The sequence below is a fragment of the Centruroides vittatus genome, unplaced genomic scaffold (genome assembly GCF_030686945.1).
Source record: "Centruroides vittatus isolate TY-2023 unplaced genomic scaffold, ASM3068694v2 contig_882, whole genome shotgun sequence".
NCBI lineage: Eukaryota > Metazoa > Arthropoda > Arachnida > Scorpiones > Buthidae > Centruroides > Centruroides vittatus.
Window position 1 is genome coordinate 2,630,322 of NW_027122574.1, and position 19,351 is coordinate 2,649,672.

Genomic DNA, 19,351 nt, shown 5'->3' on the forward strand with positions numbered 1-19,351 from the left:
GACAATAACGAGAAAGAACTTTTTTATAAAGCGATAATGGCAAAGAAGTAAAATATATATTTAATATATAATAAAAAAAAAATAAAGAAATTTAATGAATTGAGATGCCGTGTTTATCTTAAAATAATTTTTAAAATAAATATACTTATTTAATTATATTTTAAAATATTCATTAAAAATTCGACAATTTCTCGTAGAAATTTATTTTTATTTTATTATTATTATTATTATTTTTTAATTTAAATAACATAAATTTACACACAGCAAACCAAATTATGTATTCTATATTGAATTTTGTGTTCAGAAATAAGCCCGGAGTTATTATTAATTTTAACGTGTTTGTTTATTTTTTTCTTTTTATTTTTCTATTATAAAAATGTTGTGTTTATAAATTAATATTTATGTGTCGGAATATTTTTTGACGGGGTCAAATATCGTCGTCTCCACTTAACCCGTAATTTTTCCGGTTTTAAATTTTAATATGTAATTTCTAAAAGAATCGAAATGATTTATTAATAAATTCTTCGGATTTTTGTTTTCGACTTCATAAAATTTGCATTATTTACGTGGAACGAATGCGCGCCTATTTCTGTACTTATCGAATTCCGGTCGATAATTTTAAAGGAAAAAATTTAATTTATAAAATAAACGTTAAATTTAATAATAAATTATAAACCATTCGCTCGACTGCCAGCTTTACAAATAGAATTAATTTTTATTATTTATTGGCTAGGCATTAAAAAAATATATTTAAATTTTTATTCTCGTTATAAATAAATATATATATATATTAAATATTTATAATATACCGTATATAAAATATATTATAAAAAATATACAATTTATAAAGTTTATAAAACATTTACTATTTTAAATCGAGAACTCGTCTAATGTCTAATAGTAGATCCTCTCCCTTTTAATTTTTTGCTCTTTGAATAATTTAATATCTATAATTCTTGGTTTAAAATTATATAATATATATATATATTTAATATACGATTTATAAAAGCGTTTATTTACTTATTTTTTTATTTTTTAATGCGTAGATTCCCATAGATAAGTTAACTTCTCGATTCCGGAAGCCATCGACTCGATGTCTAACGATCAATTCTGCTCTTTTTTTTAAATATTTTTTCCTGTTTAAATCGACAGACTTCTGAAATTTCACCTTCGTCGTGTCTAGTTTACAGATGACTCCGTCATTAACCTTTTACAAGTTACTGGTGGATAAGAAAAGAAAAATTTACTTCTTTTACTTTATATTGACATTCGGATCGATAACTTAAATTTATAGTTCTTCGAATCATTAAAATGATGCCCGAGCGAGATCCACTTTGTTATTAAACACGAATACAAACCGATATTTTTTCGTTCGAATTAATTCTTTTCAAATCTTCTTCTGGATAAATTTTTATTAAAATGAACTTTTCCACCCACGTAAAACGAGGAAAAACTAAATAAACTAATCTTAGAAGGTTTCTGTTATTTGCCATCTTAATGTAAACACCATGATTCGTTTATTTATTTAATTAAATTCATTTTTCAAATCATTATTCTCTTTTCCTCCTGCAAATGGCATTTACCATTTGCAGGAGGAAAAGAGAATAATGATTTGAAAAGATTTACTTAAATGGTAAATATGGCTTTACTTTCCGCCATATTTGTGGTATAGGAATTTGAAAAAGAAAAGATCTTTATGCATAGCGATTTCAAACTGTTGCTTTTATGAGCATGCGCAAAAATTGATTTTTTTTTAATTCATTTTTTTAAAGCTTAAACTCGTCTATTTTTCTTATTTTCTTTTAAGATTAAACGACTTAAATTGAATTTTGACTGTAAAGAATGTCATCGATACTCTAGGGAATATATCGATCAAATATACGCCGGCTCTCGCTCTGGTTATTAACTTTTTTATATACAAAATTTAACGGGTCGATAATATATTTTAATATTTCTTAAATTTAAAATATTATTTTGACACGAAATAAATTATTAATGTAGTAGTATGATTTTTAATAAAAAAGAAATACAATATCTGCTGTTACGGTTTACTTAAACGGACGTCGTACGTCGCCACTATCGATGCTTTACGTGGCGGGAGTTAGTTGGGAGCCACTCGTACGACGAGGATTTCATTCGAGTGTGGAGTGTTGCAGTTTGTCGATGCGTGTTTGCATTAGCGATCCGAAAGACTTAAGGTTCTTAAATGACGACGATGAGAAAGGTATCTTCCATTTGTTTATTTTCCTCCCAATCCATCGAATTGTTTATCTTATTAAAATACACCCGGTAACTTACGTATGTATTTGTGTGTGTGTGTAATATACCCGGTGGAAGTTACGTTTAGGTAACTTTTCTATATTTCGTGTATGAACAAATTATCTAAAAGTAACTTCCACCGTTCCTCAGTTATAAATTTTGCGGATTTTTAAAAAAACGTCAAACTTTTAACTTGTTTTTGTTTAATCATTTTTAAATGTTTCGCTTTTAAAATTTATGCGTAATTCATTTTTTAATCGATAAATAAAACTGTTTTCTTAAAATGTTTTTTAAACTCCATTAAAATATATTTATCATTAGATTTAATGTTTGTGTAAATTTCTATATTTCGTTACTGTAATATTGGAAAAAAAACAAGGATTTTCGCTTGAATTATTGCCAAAATTCGTCGTGGCCGACTACCGAACCACTGCGATAATATATTGACCATTAATGTAAAATATTTTTACCCATTTAAAAAAATTAATTCATTAATACTTTTATTTATTTTAATATAAATACGAATTGTATCTAAGCTTTCTGTATTCTAAGTTAAGTAATGTATTTACAATTTAAGTGTATATAAAAATTTGAATTAAATATGAAATTTTAAGAAAATTAATTTAAATAATTAATAATTGAATTTAAAAATTTCGACGATATATTTTATTAAATGTGATCTTCGAGTGCCCGCAGTTTTTTTTTCTTTTAACGTTGTTAAATTTAATTTCTTTGATATTGTCAAAGCTAACAATTTAGAAAGGAAAAGTAAGCGGTCGAAAGGAAAAAAAAATCAGAAATGCAAACATTTTTCTTTCTCGTCAGTTTTCTCTCTGTTAAATGATAATGTTAGAGTTATTACTTTACATTCTGAATAAAATCATCTTTATTTTTGAAAAAATACAAATTTATGATGCGTATCTTCAAATAAAGTAATGTATATTTATAATAGTAGCAAAATATTTTCCTAATTCTGTTTTTTCCCAAAGAGTATCATCTTTTCGGTTAATGTTACCTATGGTTCCAAGATGGCGGCTAGTCTGATTCCGGCAAGGAAACAGTGGGGGACGTACGTTCTAACCTAATCTAACCTATACTAATAAATCACCATAATTATTACCAACAAAATTATTAGAATAGGTTAAGTTAGAACGTGCGTCCCCACTGTTTCCTTGCCGGAATCAGACTAGCCGCCATCTTGGAGCCATAGGTAACATTAACCATATTTTCTTAATAGCTATGTTTATAGAAAGTATCAAAATATTCAAAAAATTATGTATATTGTTTATATTTTAATAATTTTATACCGTAATCATCTTCGAAAAGTCGTCACCTCTTTTTTACGTCGCGTGTCTTTACGTGTGGGAGTACACACGCGATTTTCCATCGTGCGACAGAATTGCACATATAAAATGAGTCCGTTTGCATCTTTTTTAATCGCCGCGATTATTTTTTATCCTACGTGCGCATTCGTATTATAAAAAAACTACATGTTTCATTCTTGCTACAGAAAATTGCGCCTTCATTCCTAGGCTAAGGAAAAGCAACTTTTTATTACGCAAAGCGCCGTAAAATAATATTTTTCAAATGTTATTTTATGGCACGAGCGCGATTAATTATTTAAATTTTAAAAATATAATAAAATTTAATAAATTGTTTGAGAAAAAATCCATCTTCTAACTACGGACCCGTGCAAAGTTTATAAAATCCTTTAATACACCGCAAGACCAATCGGTTACTTTTATATTATCCCGATTATTCTTTCCGGTAAAGAATTAAATCTGTAAGAGTCGAAACTTAAAAAAGAAAAATTTAAGACCATTAAAAATAAATTCTACTTTTCGATTAATGTAGAAAATATTCAATTAGACCAAGTATTTTAATCTAAAAAAAAGGTTGTTTTTTTTAATTTTCTAATTACTTATATAAATTATAAATAATTAAAATTCTTAAGTTAGGATAATACGGAAACGTTTCGCTTCATTAAAATTCTTTCTCTTAAAATACAAGATATATACGAGATTTGTCGAGCGAAACGTATCTTAAATCTTTACAACTCGACTAATATATATTCTTCTCCGCCTGGAATAATTGGCATAAAATTTTAAAATTGTTTGCGTAACATTAGATGGCTTTTTGTGATTCTGTAATTCATTTATACGGTGACAAATATTAAGGTCTGTAGAAATAAATTGCATTTAACGGTAATACAGTAAATAGCGAGGTTGTGGTCGAAGTTTAAAACGCGAAAACGTGTACGTCGGACGTCGAGCGCTGCCTTCCTGTAAGCCTAGAAGTTTGGAATGTCGAGCACGATTCCACTGACTTTCCAAACGCCATTGTCGAGCTTCTAGGCTTACAGGAAAGCGGCGCTCGACGTCCGACGTACACGTTTTCGCGTTTTAAACTTCGACCACAACCTCGTCAATAAATCATTATTTATTACGGATAAAATCGAATCTATATTAACGATTTGTTTGTCTTTCTCCCGATTTATGGCGTGTTGTACTAATCACTCGGAACCACTCGTTATTTAGAAATTTATCCATACCGGTGCCGATTTTTATTTACTTTAAGGTTATTTACGAGTCGAATAGTTAAACAAGCGATTTAACAAAACGAAATTTTAGCTTTAAACAACACCGATAACCTACTTATAAAGATGACATTTAAAACATATTTAAGTTGTAAGTGTATACTTTTAAATAAACGATGGTATAATTAATGTAATAACTGAATTTGTATAAATAAAAAAGTAATAATAAATTTAATGTACTGGCACATCTGGTTATAATTCACAGATACGTAACGCGATATCTATATTTATCCAGTTGATGTCATTTTAGTGATTACGGTGTAACAGGATTACGTATTTAGTTATTATATATATATGAGAAATGAATGTTAAAATTACGGTTGGAAGTAAAATTTCTTAAATTTATGGGTAGCGAAGGAGATTTTTAATACGGTCTATGTGTTTTTTTGTTGTTGTTTTGTGTATAAGAGGTGTTGTAGCGCGATGGTCTTCAATCGTTTGTTTGGTTACGAAGAAATAAATTACACGCTCCCCAAATTAAAATTACATTAAAAAATAAATATACAAAATTATATCTCTGCGAAGGTGCATTTTTTCGATATTTTCTAAATATTTAGTATATAAAAATATAAAAGAAAAAACTTACGGTATTTAAATAACTTAGTGCGAAGAATGTGCTTGACGGAGTTTCATTTATTCGAGAAATCTTGGTTGAATTGCTTATGACAGAAATTCTTAGATAGACTTCAGTTTATTTCTTTTCGTTTTAAACTCAACTACGGCGGAGAAAAGGTCACTTCACAAAGATATGTTGAACTAAAAAGGAGCGAGGCATTTGTTGCAATTGTAGCAAGTTTGGATATTCATTGTTTTAGTCGGATATATATATTTTTTTTTTCTCGAGAAAAGATGCTTGAAATTTGATTGGCGGATGCTCCGAGTTTAAGTGTTCATAGAATGGATTCAATACCCATTTAAATTCTTTCTGTGAGAGATTTTCAAACTGATTAGGAAATTCTGCTTCTAAATTCTTCGAGTATGAGTATGAATACGACGTTTCTCATCTGCTATAGTTATTTCATTTTCTGCTTTATAAAACCATTCATAGATGGAAACGTCCTTACATTTTAAATTTCAAAATTCTTTCTCCACAGGATGAGTTTTTTTCTAAAGGTTGTAAATTTCTCGCTCATAGTTAAAAAATCATCGCCTTTGCCACGAAGCGACAAATTAAATGTTTACTTTTTCAAATATATCAAGTAGGTAGCCATTTTTGTTTGTAAAAAAGAAAACCCGAAAACTTTGAACTTTATCCAAAAAAGAAAATTGAGTCCGACTTTAAGCTCGACGATTCTCTGTAGTATTTTGCCCGGTGATAATCAGCACACCCCCGCGTAATACAAAAGTGTATCGTGTTTGCCCGCTTGTCTCGGCACAAAGTATTCCAAAGATTCTACTCGTTAATGACTTAGATTTTATGTAATTAACGACAAAAATGGCATCTTATATTACTTGATGTACTGTTACTCCGACTCTAATTTCTTTGCTGAAATTGCTTGTCTATGAATAATGCAATGAATAAATTTAACACGAAGTGCTATTTCGGTTACTTTATCTCTAAATCCTTCTTTCACTTTTATCGTAGCAGCTGCACCGTCTGATATTATACTTGTACAATTATCCCAAGAGAATTTGTTTGTCACGAAAAAATTATTTATTTCAGAAAATATTTCTTCTTCTGTACATCTCCTTTTAGGTGGGTGACAGAGAAGCATTTCTTCGTGTAATTCATCATTAATAAAATATCTAACAAAAACACGAAGATGAGTCATATTACAGATACCCACACTTTCATCCAGTCGCAAAGCAAATTTTCCTCACATTTATTTATTCTAATAAACGTTTTTTCATATTTTCAGCTATCATCTCTGTGCGCCTTGCGATAATATTATCTGACAAAGGATTTGTTTTTAATTTCCTAGAATGTTTCTTTTCGTGAATGATGTCAATCGGCAGGAAAAAGAAGCATTTCACCAACGGACCGAGGATTATTCTCTTTTGCTATCAAGTAACCAACTTCAAAAGAAGCTTTCAAATATTTTTCTTTAAGATCGGTGTGTTCTGCAAACTTTTAGATTAATCATTGCAGATTTTCAGAAAACACTGAAAAAATCCTGTTTGCTTTTTGCGTGGATTTTAAACGTCTTTCTGATTTTGATGGCTTCGGGTTATCGTGACAAAATATTCAGAGGACGGAGGTTCACTATTAATACGAGTGTACGTAATTTAACGTTTCACGTAATTATTTTGAAAATATCTAACTTTCTAATATACTTTCGGGTTTTTGACTGGCGGTGTTATTTGTACAATGAGGCCGAAATATAGGCGTTTTCCTCTTCGTCAGAAGTATCCACTTGTGTGTTTTCTTGTTCTCTAATAGCAGTAACAGGCCTATTTGGTTGTTATTTGGTTCATCCAAAGTTTCCGAGTTTTTCCTTTTCAGCTATTAGAGCACAAAAGAAAGAAAGAAAGAAAAAAAAAATGGTTATAATTTATCAACAAAGTGACGCAAATTACGATTTGTTGCTAACTCGCTGGGATGACTGAGTGTTGCCATATGCCCTCTGGCATTCTTTAATTTACTTAAATAATTTCTATCATTGTTCATCGAAAAGATTTAATCATTTTTAAATTAATCTTTCGTTAATTGTGTAAAATATTAAGAAACGAATAAAAAGATTGTCTTGAAATTGGCTGTGCACCCCTTGTAGCGTGACGCACTCCCAGGGGTGCAAAAACCCCCGAAAACCACTGGTGAACGAGCAACACGGATATGTGAAAAAAAAGAAGGGAAAACATTTTTTAATCTGGCTTTTGTTTGTTACTTTACCGTGTGATACCGTAATCGGTGCGTTTAATTACTTAGAATTTATTTCTGTAATTTTTTTATATATACATTTCTAAGTATTCACGCTTGTTTAATTTTTTAATGCGATTTATTTTAACGAATTCCATGAAATTTCTCTCAATTATTTTTTACGTTAAACTTTATTTAAAGTGTTAATTCTATTTAAAAAAAAGACATGCTATGTATTTGTAAGTAAATCTGAACATTTCATTTATTTGCACGTCAAAAATTTCAAGAATTAATCTACAATTCTAGAAATATACTATTATGCTAGTTTAAAAATATCTGTACAATACATAAAGTATTTAAATCATTTCGTGATAATTTAATAGCGTATTTTCTAAACTGGATTCTATAAGTTTCGAGTGACGATAATGTAATTAATATTCAGCAATTCGAATTAATAGGAGGAAATTTTTCGTATCGTTCATTTGCGTGAGTAACCGCAATAGATTACCTAACAGTTTCTAATTTTAGTATTTATTTTCATATATACTGTTGAAACGGCGTTATTCTAGAGATTACTATTCACAAAATTCTTTCCAATTATATGCCCTACTTACTACGGTATCTGAAACGATCGTTTACCTAAGATAGGGAATTATTAAGAGCACCTACCCCTTTAGCGAATCGGTAATTTTGACCTTTTCCTATTTATTATCATCACTTGAGTGTAAAGTTTTCTGATAGAAAGTTCTTTTCTCCTCTATCGATGTCCCCAAATTGTAATTAACCTACTTTCTAAAGATGATTAGCGCGCGTGTTACTGCTTAAAATGGCAAAAGATTAATGTTTTCTACAAACTAATTGAAAGTATGGCGAAATGTTTCCGATGTTTTCCTCATTTTCCATCCCTTTTGTCTATATAATTAATGTTTTTTGATCAATTTAAATAACCCGACATTTTTCTTTTAATTTAATAATTTTTAATAGTTTTAAAAAGTAAAATAAATAGTTTTCTACAATCGTGTAGTCACGTAAGAAAACTTAACGAAGAAAATTAAGTGTGAATGATTGATCGAACACCTTAAATAACTTTCTAATCACGAAGATAAATGGAAATGCTATTTCATTGTGTATAAAAACGCAAAGTCCTTTACTTTTATTGAACCAAATGCATCGAAAAACCTACCAGAACTAATTAATGATTAATTCTTTTTAGATTTCTCTTCGTCACTTTCTTCCTTCTGTACGAATTTCTCTCCGTGCAGTAGCGTTACTCCTAAAAGCGAAGAGAGAGAGACGTATTAGCGAGGTTGAGGCCGAAGTTTTAAATGCGAAAACGTGTACGTCGGACGTTCGGCGCCATTTTCCCGTAAGCCTAGAAGTTTGACAATGGTGTTTGGAAAGTCAATGGAATCTTGCTCGACATCATCATCATCATCTTTTTATTTAACATACTAGATATTAGTATATTCCCCGTTCCGCTAAGCATAGCCAGGTTACAAAGTACAGAAAGTAATACTGTTACTGTATTGACTTAAATAATTATTGTTAATATAAATATACAATAAATTTAGAGTGGGAGGAATACAAAAAGATGTATTGAAGTGAAAAACATTATTGTAGGATACAGGTGACGGTATACAAAAGACGGGTTGCTTATACAAACTACAGGCACGGTATATACACTGAATACAGAATATTTCTATAAGTTTTGGTATTTATATGGAATATAGAATATATTCATAGGATGTAGATTAAATAGATTAGTATACAATCTTAGTATATACGCTAAATACACGTATATATACATAAATAACAATCAACAATATACAGAGTAACGATATACATATAATAAAGTAAGTAATAGAGCAGGGGTGGCCAACAAGTCGATTGCGATCGACCGGTCGATCGCTCGCGATGTCTTGACTTAATGTATTACATATTTTGTAACCGAACGCAACAGTATGCATGCAGTTATGACTCGATTCATAAGCAGTGCACCTCGTACTGAAACACAGCGTATAAACGTAGTATGTATTTCACACGTCCCCCCACTTAGACTATGCCTATGACAACAAGTCGATCGCGACACATTTTTAAGATAAAAAGTAGATGTTATGTACACAAAAGTTGGCCACCCCTGCAATAGAGTATAGTATACATGTAGGATACAAACCCAATGTATATACCAAGCGATTATGTAACTCAATTTTATATTTATACAGTATAGTACCAACAACACACAACAAGGTTTTAAAATTGATTGATGTACAGTACATTGAATATATACCATATTTGTTATCTGTACAGTATTTCTAAAATATACAATATATTTAATGTTTGAAAATTATATGTTTATAGGTTATTTTATATATATATATATATATATATTTATACATTGTTAACAAGTGATATAAATTATATAATACAGAATAAAACTAAACAAATAAATGATGATATATTTATTATGAATAATATAATTATATTTTTGACGTATAAAATAATAATTTAATACGAAACAAAACAAATTATAAATCGTTTAATTAATACGTTATTATATACTTAAGTAATAAAGAAATGTAATTAATTATTTTGCTTTAAAACAAAATAAGTATTATAAATCTTTGTAACGATTGTACAAACGAACCGTGGAATATAACATTATATTTTTATTATGTATATAATATTTAGCATTATAAACTGTAAAACGTTGACAGAAGTAAAACACAGAATAATATAAAGTATGATTGCAGTATTTACCACATTAGATACGATTATATTATATTACATTTACAATGCAGTACGTGCAGTGCGTGTCAATTAATTTATAAGTATATTCATAACCAATCAAGACATGTTATATCAAATATATGAAATGAATGCTCTTAAAATTTAATATTATTCTATTTACATATATAAATAGTATATATACAATATGCCTAGATGACATTGATAAAGTAGATGCATTAAAAGGGTCATTTCTAAAAGTCATTCTCTAGTAGTAATGGGGGAAATTAGTTCATAACTATGCACAAGATTGCAGAACAATTTATATAATTCCTTGTTTTTAATTAAATCTTGTTGCTGGCATGGCCATGGAAGGTTCAGCCTCCTAGCAGTGAGCTCAATTTCTAGCCTTTCTTTTTCAAGACAGATACTCATGCTCGACGTTCCAAACGCCATTGTTAAACTTCTAGGCTTACAGGAAAGCGGCGCCGAACGTCCGACGTACACGTTTTCGCGTCTAAAACTTGGGCCTCAACCTCGCTATTATTGTAAGGATTTCATTAACATATTTCCACGGCATATCCTCTTATTCTTACCTTTTCATTATTTTCGAAAGCATTTTTGACGTAATCTTGATCTTAGTAACCGGAATAACGTTAGACGGCCGGATGGCCGAGCGGTAAAGGTGGCAGCCTACCGCTCTGGGGGACCCGGGATCGAATCCGAACGGGTCGAATAATCCCCAGGAATTTTTCGGGGGGTGGTCCGTTCGGATATGTCGGGCCCCGTCCCTCACCACCCGGTCGCCTCATTGTGGGCCTGGCCGAACCCATAATGGGCCTACTAAAAGAGGCCCTCTTAGTGCCCACAGGGCGGAAAGAGTTAAAAAAAAAACCGGAATAACGTTTTTCGCTTTTAAAAAGTCCTCGTAGCAAGCCGAAAATCGGAGAGAGAAAGTTCTACGATTTTTACGAAAATCTCTGCCACACAAAATTTTATTCTCCTCTTCACGATTTTCATTTTCAAAAAATAAACTTTTTACGAATAAATTTTCTCTTTGGGATTTAAATTTTTCGTTCTTTGAATTTCTTATCCAGATTTTCACGAAAAATAAATACGGCATGTTCGCAGTTAAAGACTATGCGATCGGATTTCTTCGTTGCAAGACCCATTCGGCAAATCTCGACCAAATTTGGTATGTGTACCGTGGCTTCGATTTCCATAAAAAGGTTTGCTTTAAAATTTAGCCGCTTGGGCGAAATTTGGCGCCGATGTTCCCTCGATCCGCCATGACGTACATTTTCTAACGAATTTCGGCAAGAAACAAAGCGCAATAATTATATTTCAATAACAGAAACGATTACGTCGAAGATAGTCTGCGCCATCGTTCGTCGAGAGGGGAGGAAAGTCGCGGATTTTTAAGCGCGCCGGTCAAAATCGCCTAACGTACCGGGCAAAATTTCTCTGGTACCAACCGAAATTTTTAGGATCGTATTATTATTATGTGCAGCGGTTAGAGCGGTTAGGAATTATTATGTGACGCTACGGGAAAGCTAGATTTGGCAGATTTTCGGCTAAAGTGGCAACCCTGTTTGTAATTCAGTAAGTTAGGCCACGGAAACGGGCGTATGGAAGATAGGATGTTTCTTTCATTTTCTTACTATTTATAACGTTTCCGTAATATAAAACGGTGGATAGTGTTTGTTTCTTTATGGTATTTTTATTTAGTTTCGCTCTATTCCATAAAATAGGGTATTCTAATTAAGGTAAAATAAACAACCGGCCAAGACGTCGGATATTTATTTTTTATGGCCATCTCCGTGGGGTGCTAAAAAAAAGCCATAGGCGTGTCGAGAGTCGCCCACTCCATTCCACATATTTCGCCAGTTAGAAAAAATAAGGGTCAAAGGTACGTAAGAGCTCTCGACGGTCCCTTTGGCTTTCGGTTTCGCCACGCGGTCGTGACGAAATTCCTCCCTCCTTTTATGACAGCCGAGAGGTGAACGTCGCCTCTCGGTCGCCTCTCGTATAAACGAGGCTCTTAGGTAGTCCCGTAATCTCAAGTCGCGGGGTTTCGGACCCGGAAACGACGTATACATAAGTGATTCTTTTTACGATTTTAAGAAAAAAATCATCGTGGCACGTTCGTCGATTAGAGATTCTTTACGTACGCTATGCGCCGTATATTTTAAATATTTTAAAATTGGATTGCGCCCGACTGAATTTAAATATTTGAAATTTTTTAAAAGTAATGATTTGTTAGAATTGTCCTTTTTTTTTTAAAGAGAAAAAAATTATTTCATTCTTAATGGAACTTAACCGCAATATTGCGAATTTCGTCCTTATTAGGGTAAAGAGGAAAAATCGATATTCAATTCTACAGATTGTCTCGGATATTGTGTCTTCGACTTCTTGGCAAAGAGGTTTTAAGATAAGCCGACGATTCTCCAATCGATATTTTATCTCTCGAAGTGATATTAATAAAAACCGGTTAAAAATAATTTGTCTTGAAATCAAACTGTTGGATGTATCCAGATTTAGAAACAATAATTTATTGTTTAGATTTAAATCTCAAATGCTCTTATTAGTTGTTTCGACTGGCGTAATATCGTCGCTAGTTTCTTTGGTTTTATTTCAATTTTTGAATTTAATGCATAAAACGCGCTGATTGGTCAATTTAAAAAAAACGTGTACTATTATCGTTGGATTAATTGGTTAATTTTAAATGAAGTGATCTTATTGGTTTATTTCAAATTTTCAAATAACATTTGAAATTGAATTATTTCGTACATAGATTATCGTCAGATTCTTTTAATTTTTAAAAATAATTTAGATAAATTAATTAGCTTTTTTTATGAGAATTTTAAATGATTAGATTTAATTTTATAATTGAGTTTACGTTGATTTAATAGTAAATGCCAATAGGTAACAATTATTGATCGCGCTTTGAAAAATATGTACTTACGTTCGGTTACTTTTTCATTTTTCTTTTTTAGTGAAGAGAATGACTTCTTATACGCGATGATTATCGACAAATGATCCACTATTTGAACAGTTTATCCATTATTGGTTAAGTTACTATATCGGTAAGAATCCATTATTGACTAAAACTATTTTTTATTTGACCAAAGTTATTATTTTAGTAGAGATCGAGATACACACATATATAGATCATCTGTATTAATTTCCCCAGCAAAAGGATTCCGGTAATAAACCGTAATCTGAACTAAATCTTTAAATAAAAAAAAAAATGTGGACTCGAAATATTTCTTCTTGATGATAAATTCATCAAAACCAAATGGCAGAGGAACGTCGAAGGAAATACATCTGCTATTGCCAATTGAAGAAACAATAATAGCTCTCCTGGACTCGCGGCACAACTACATTTACCCAAAAGAACCAATTTTACCAAAGGATCTAACCTTACGAAATCCCCGAAGGACAAGGTAAACACTATCCGATTCCTATAGTTTGATCACTGCAGGATAACAACTAGTTTTACGGACCGAGGGACGAACCAATGAAAGATCTGCTCTTACAAATCCGCGGGCAACAACAACAACTTCTCTAAATTATTATATTTAATAATGTCGATACGCTTTAATTTACTCGTAAATCTAAAATAATATCGCGTAGCCTAAGTTATATCAAAATAAAGAATGTAATAAACTACTTTTGCCGTTCTTGTTATTTATATTCTCGTATTATCTTCCTCTCTAAATCCTCGGCGATTATACATTATAGATTTAGAAACAGAATCCAAAAAGTTACATCAAATATTCCATTATTGATGCAATATTAATGAGTTAACTTACAACACTATACTCGAACATGATGTTTGCCCGGCAAATCGATATTTCGTTCGTCTACTGCGGTGAAATATACTCGTGTATGTCTTTTAATGTATTGAAAATGTAGGAAAAATTTATTTATACTTTGTTTTTTTTATATCAAAACAAGTTTTTATCCATTTATAAGGCTACAAATTAACGTCATGCTCAATTTTTTATAACAATAAATGATACTATCTTGATTAGAAATGATAATATTTAGGGAAAAATCTACGATTGTTTTTCGGGAGTAACTTGATTAAGACGGCTGCTACAATAGTTAACATAGTTAATGGAGAAGAAACTTTTTCTCTTCTTTGTGGAGGATACTTAATATTAAGTAATGGAATCAGTGTAATTTATGATTAGAAAGTTTCTTGTTTGCGGAACATCTAATGATTTTAAAAACAATTACTATGCTTGTATAGTTATTTTAGATGTTCCGAACTTTAAAAAAACCAATAGGCATTATAAAGACATTACTATTTTGTTAAAATTACTGCCATCGAAAGCACAAAATTGCATTAAAGAAGCCATTTCTCTTATTTAATTTTATCGAAACGGCTCTTTCTTTCGGCTGTGCTCTTACACTGATGAAGATTTCAAGTTCTAAAATTCTTCGTCTAGAACTAAATATATATATTCTAGTGAATTGGTGAGCCGGAGCAATAAAATTTTCGAACAGATGAGACGTAAGATGATAATTTATACAAGTTTGACCTTAATGTCCTTTTATGCTCTTTATCTTAAGTAGGAAAATCGAACACGTCATTTATAGCTTATTTATGTTTGATTATAATAGAGTGTTTTACATATTTTTACAATAATTTATGTTAAAAAAATCGTTGAAGTATAAAAAGTTGATTGCATTCGTAAAAATACAGTTTATTTATTTTAATTTTATTTTTAAAAATCTTCTAGAGAATTTATTTTATTGATATTTTATTCAAAAACTTTTTCTATTTGTTTACTATTTTTGTAATCTTGATGGCTTTATTATATTGGAAAATTATTAAATCTATTTTTATTACCAAAATACTTTGAATCTTCATGTACTGTACTTGTCATACAAAGAGTGAGCATTGTGCAGCATTTGTTTGGCAGTATTGCTACGTTTATGTAACGAGAAAGTATCATTATTGCTATTATTCGTAAACACAAATCGCAATTGTTCTAAGGTGTCGGTTTATTTTTTATTTACGATTGCGATTTGCATTGACGTTTTCGAAATTTTTCTGTACAAAAGCAACAGTTTTTTTTTCTTTCCTTCAAAAGCAATTCTTTTTCTTTTCCTGTTCAAAAATACGATTTTCTTTCAATGTTTCGATTGTTTAAACTAACTCAGATATGTTTTTCATTGATTTCTCGTCTGTGTTATATAGCGTTGAACGGTCACCTATTTTTGTTCTGGAATGACAGAAAAATACGAAAATAAACTTCTTTTGGTGTTTTTATAGGAAAAATAGCTTTAAACTACATTTCATTCCATGATTATGTTAAGTCATAAAGAGTGATAGACAGACACAGCGGAACATATACATAAGATCAATGGAGTTGTAGAACTGGAGATTAGTTATAGTATTTTTAAATAATAAAAAGTATAGCAATTAAAGAATCTGAAAAATAAACATTTTTTTTTTTAATTTTAAAATCTGTTTGCATAGAAATATGAATATTTTAAAATTCGTTTACATAGATGAGAAATTGGATAGGTATTATAGAGTTTCGATCATATTTACCACATATGTATCGGGTGTTCTGGTTTTGCTTCTTTAATATTATTGCTATAATCTTAACTGAAGAGGACTTAAATTTGATTAGAAAATCGAAATGCATTTTGATAATTTATAAAGAGAATATTGTTAAATAAAGGCATTTTCATTGTCTCCAATTTGTTTTATTGTCCTCGGATACTGTGGCAATTGAAGCATATTATGACAAGATTATCATATTAATTATATGTAAACTAATTTTAAAATATTTATTAGCCACCCTGTAAAATATTTATTAGCAACTTTATTATTTGTCTTATTCTATTTTAGAAATATGAAATTTTTTACAAAAATTATCGATGAATTTACAATTATTTCAATGAAAATAATTACTTCAAATTTAAATACCGAAAAATTAAAGAACAAGGAAAAAAATATTTGATGAGTGATTAGAGTTTTCCAACCTCCTTCAATCGATTTTCTTTTTTTAACGTTAAAAGTAGATCTCGAACTACGGATTAAAATTCTTAGAGTCAACATCCTCCGATTCTAAATTATAAAAATAAATAAATATATACATTGTTTGTTGTATTTAAAAATGAATTTATCATTTAAAAAGTTTAATAGTTTAAAAATTAACATAGTTTTTTTTTAACTTTCAAAACTAGGCGACGATTCGTTTATCGCATCGGTGTTTTTTTCACAAACTTTATTTTTTTCAATTAAATTTTCCAGGAAGAAGAGAAAAAAATCATTTATAAATTCGACCTTTGATAAATTTTCCGGTTTTTTTTTTTTATTTTTAAATACGAGAATCAATATATGGAGAATTCCTAACTCTTTTAAAAGTTGTCCTGACGTCTGACTGATGCGCTTTGGAAGCGAAGAAGACAGCTTTTCCAAAAGTGATGAGCATCGCTCGATTTCTCAACATCCATCTGTCATGACCGCTATGCAATTTGACGGGTTTGTTCGATATTCGCAACAGATCCTGAACTTTTTCATTTATTATTTATTTATTTCCCCCCCTCTCTCTCCCACTTTCGAACATTTAACGCTTCTTTCCTGTCTCGCAGTTTTTCTCGAAAATCCATTCATTCTCTTAAAAAAATGTTATTTCCTTTAAGAAATCTGTCTGCATACCTTTCTATATTTCTATTAAGATAGCTGTCATTTAGATATATATATATATATATATGAAAGAAGGAAAGATTATTTTAGAGGATAAAATAAGAGAGTTTTGTATGATATGAAATCTTTTATAAAGGATTTAATTCTTTTTTTTTGTGATGGAGGCGATGCTGATTTTTCACGAGTTAAAATACTTCTCGATAGGAGTTGACAAATAACTTAGCACAAGGTTAAAGAATTCGCTCGACTCTAAATAATATTTCGGAATTTTCCAATTAAATTTGCTTTTCTTTGATGTTATCTCCCTTTATAATTACGGTATTCAGATTGAAGAGAACACATCATTAATGACAAATAGGAAGAAATTGTAAAGGTGCTCCTCGCGCTCTCTCTCGTTCTTTTCTTTTACACACACACACTCTCTCTCTGTGTTTCTCACTGACAACCCCCTACTAGATAAATGAGCTTCTTCCTGGTGTTGCCGAGACGACATCGACGGGTTTAAGTGACGTCTTCATTGTGAAAAGCGAACATAACATCGGGTTGATTGCCACTTAATTGAATTCACGAGCTTTCGCCACGATTTTTTTTTTTTTTAATTTTGTGAGTTGTTCTAAGATTTTTAATATTGTTTGCAAATTTATAAGATGAGAATTAAGCTGTTTGTTTTTTATTTTTATTTTATAGTTTTCAATATTTTTGTCTTTCTCGTCCGAATTTCGCGTGAGGTGGTTGAAATGCTCGACGAATTATCGCATGTGATACAACTTTAATAACCACGAAAATTATGACGTGCCGATGATTAATTTGTTATTTCTGCGCTTTGGTATTAATCTAATGGCATAAATTAGCGCGAAGCGTAATTACGAAGCAACATAGTTTCGCATTTAATATTATATTCGAATAGTTTTATAAGACAAATCGATCGATTTTCGAAATGAGTTTTCCAACCGGTAGGTTACCGTGCCCCTAAATCCATTAATACGCATCCCCTTCGTGCCAGAGAAGATTGGGAGGTGTTTTTTGAATTTTAATCAAAAATGATGTTATTTTATTATCCAAAATACGGGTTAGCTGCTTTACGACGTTATCGTGTTTTTTTTTTTCGTTATTCGAAAAATGTCAACAGGCAGGAAAAATATGAATTTTAATAAACTCGCATCTCGTAACGTTATTGAAAAGACTTCAATATTTGAAAGTATTAAAGAAAAAGTACGATACGACTTCCTTCATTCGAAAAACCGAAATGTTTAGTCTGTATTAAGCATTTATTCTGGGAATGTAAGTCGTTAAATGAACGTTTTATTCTACGAAATGGGTGCGTTAGGTGCATCTTACCTTCATATTAATGCCATTAAGAAAAATTTCTTCTTCGAAATAATGCCATTAGGAGCATTTTAATGCCATTCCGAACAATTTACTCCTCGAAAAATAATAGGTTAATTTCTTGGAGTCGATACATTAAAAACACTATATCAATAACGCTATCGACACTTCCCTTCGATGGTGTATACGTTTTATTTTCTCAAATAAATATTCCCGTTACGTAAATTTAACATATCATAAAACGGAAAAGAAGTATGACACTCGAAAGATAAGAGAAAAACGTAAAGAAATGCGCAGTCAAAGGTTACGGGGAAGGACACAAAGAGAATATGTACTATATGTGATTTTTCTTTAGCCTTTATCTCGCAATGGAACCGCATTCAATTGTTTGTATCATTCTTTGGATGTTTGCCAGGCCGGGCATATGGCAAACAACCATTGTCCGGCGTGCTGCGAGAGTCAATGAAATATCGTGGACAGAGTTTGGCGTAACGACTACTGTATTCGACTACGACTCAAAGATGCTTGCGTCAGCTTCGACCGCGTACAACGATATAATGATAACTGATGGAAATAGTCGTAAACCTCTGATATAGGTGTTAGGAACGATGACGTAAACAATCGGGTTTTTTTTTCTTTTTAAAAGTCCGTCGGTTTGATTATTCGAAGAATTAAAATATATGTATTTTATGCGATTTCTTTTCTTTCTTAGAAACGTTTCGTTCTTCGGGTTAATACACTGGGAGTGTTTTATTTTTTAAATTTGTGCTGTGGGGATGTTTTATTTTGCAATTTAATGTCGTTAGGTACAGTGCATTTTATACTTCGACGTATCGTTAGGAACGTTTTATTGTTAGAATTACCATCGGGAACGTTCGTACTTCTAAAACGTCGTTACAAATACTTTACCCTTTGAATTAATACACCGGGAATGTTTTATTCTTTAATTTAATGTACTAGGAATATTTCATTTTTC

At 30.7% G+C, this 19,351-nt stretch overlaps 1 protein-coding gene across 1 annotated transcript in view; it reads left to right on the forward strand.

The window, feature by feature from the left end:
- Nucleotides 1-2,100: 2,100 nt before the first annotated feature.
- Pgant5 (polypeptide N-acetylgalactosaminyltransferase 5) overlaps nt 2,101-19,351 on the forward strand; it is an 84,977-nt gene continuing 67,726 nt past the window's right edge. Inside the window, exon 1 of the mRNA XM_067280192.1 lies at nt 2,101-2,224. The gene's annotated coding sequence lies outside the window, so the exon portion shown is untranslated. The remainder of the gene's footprint in view (nt 2,225-19,351) is intronic.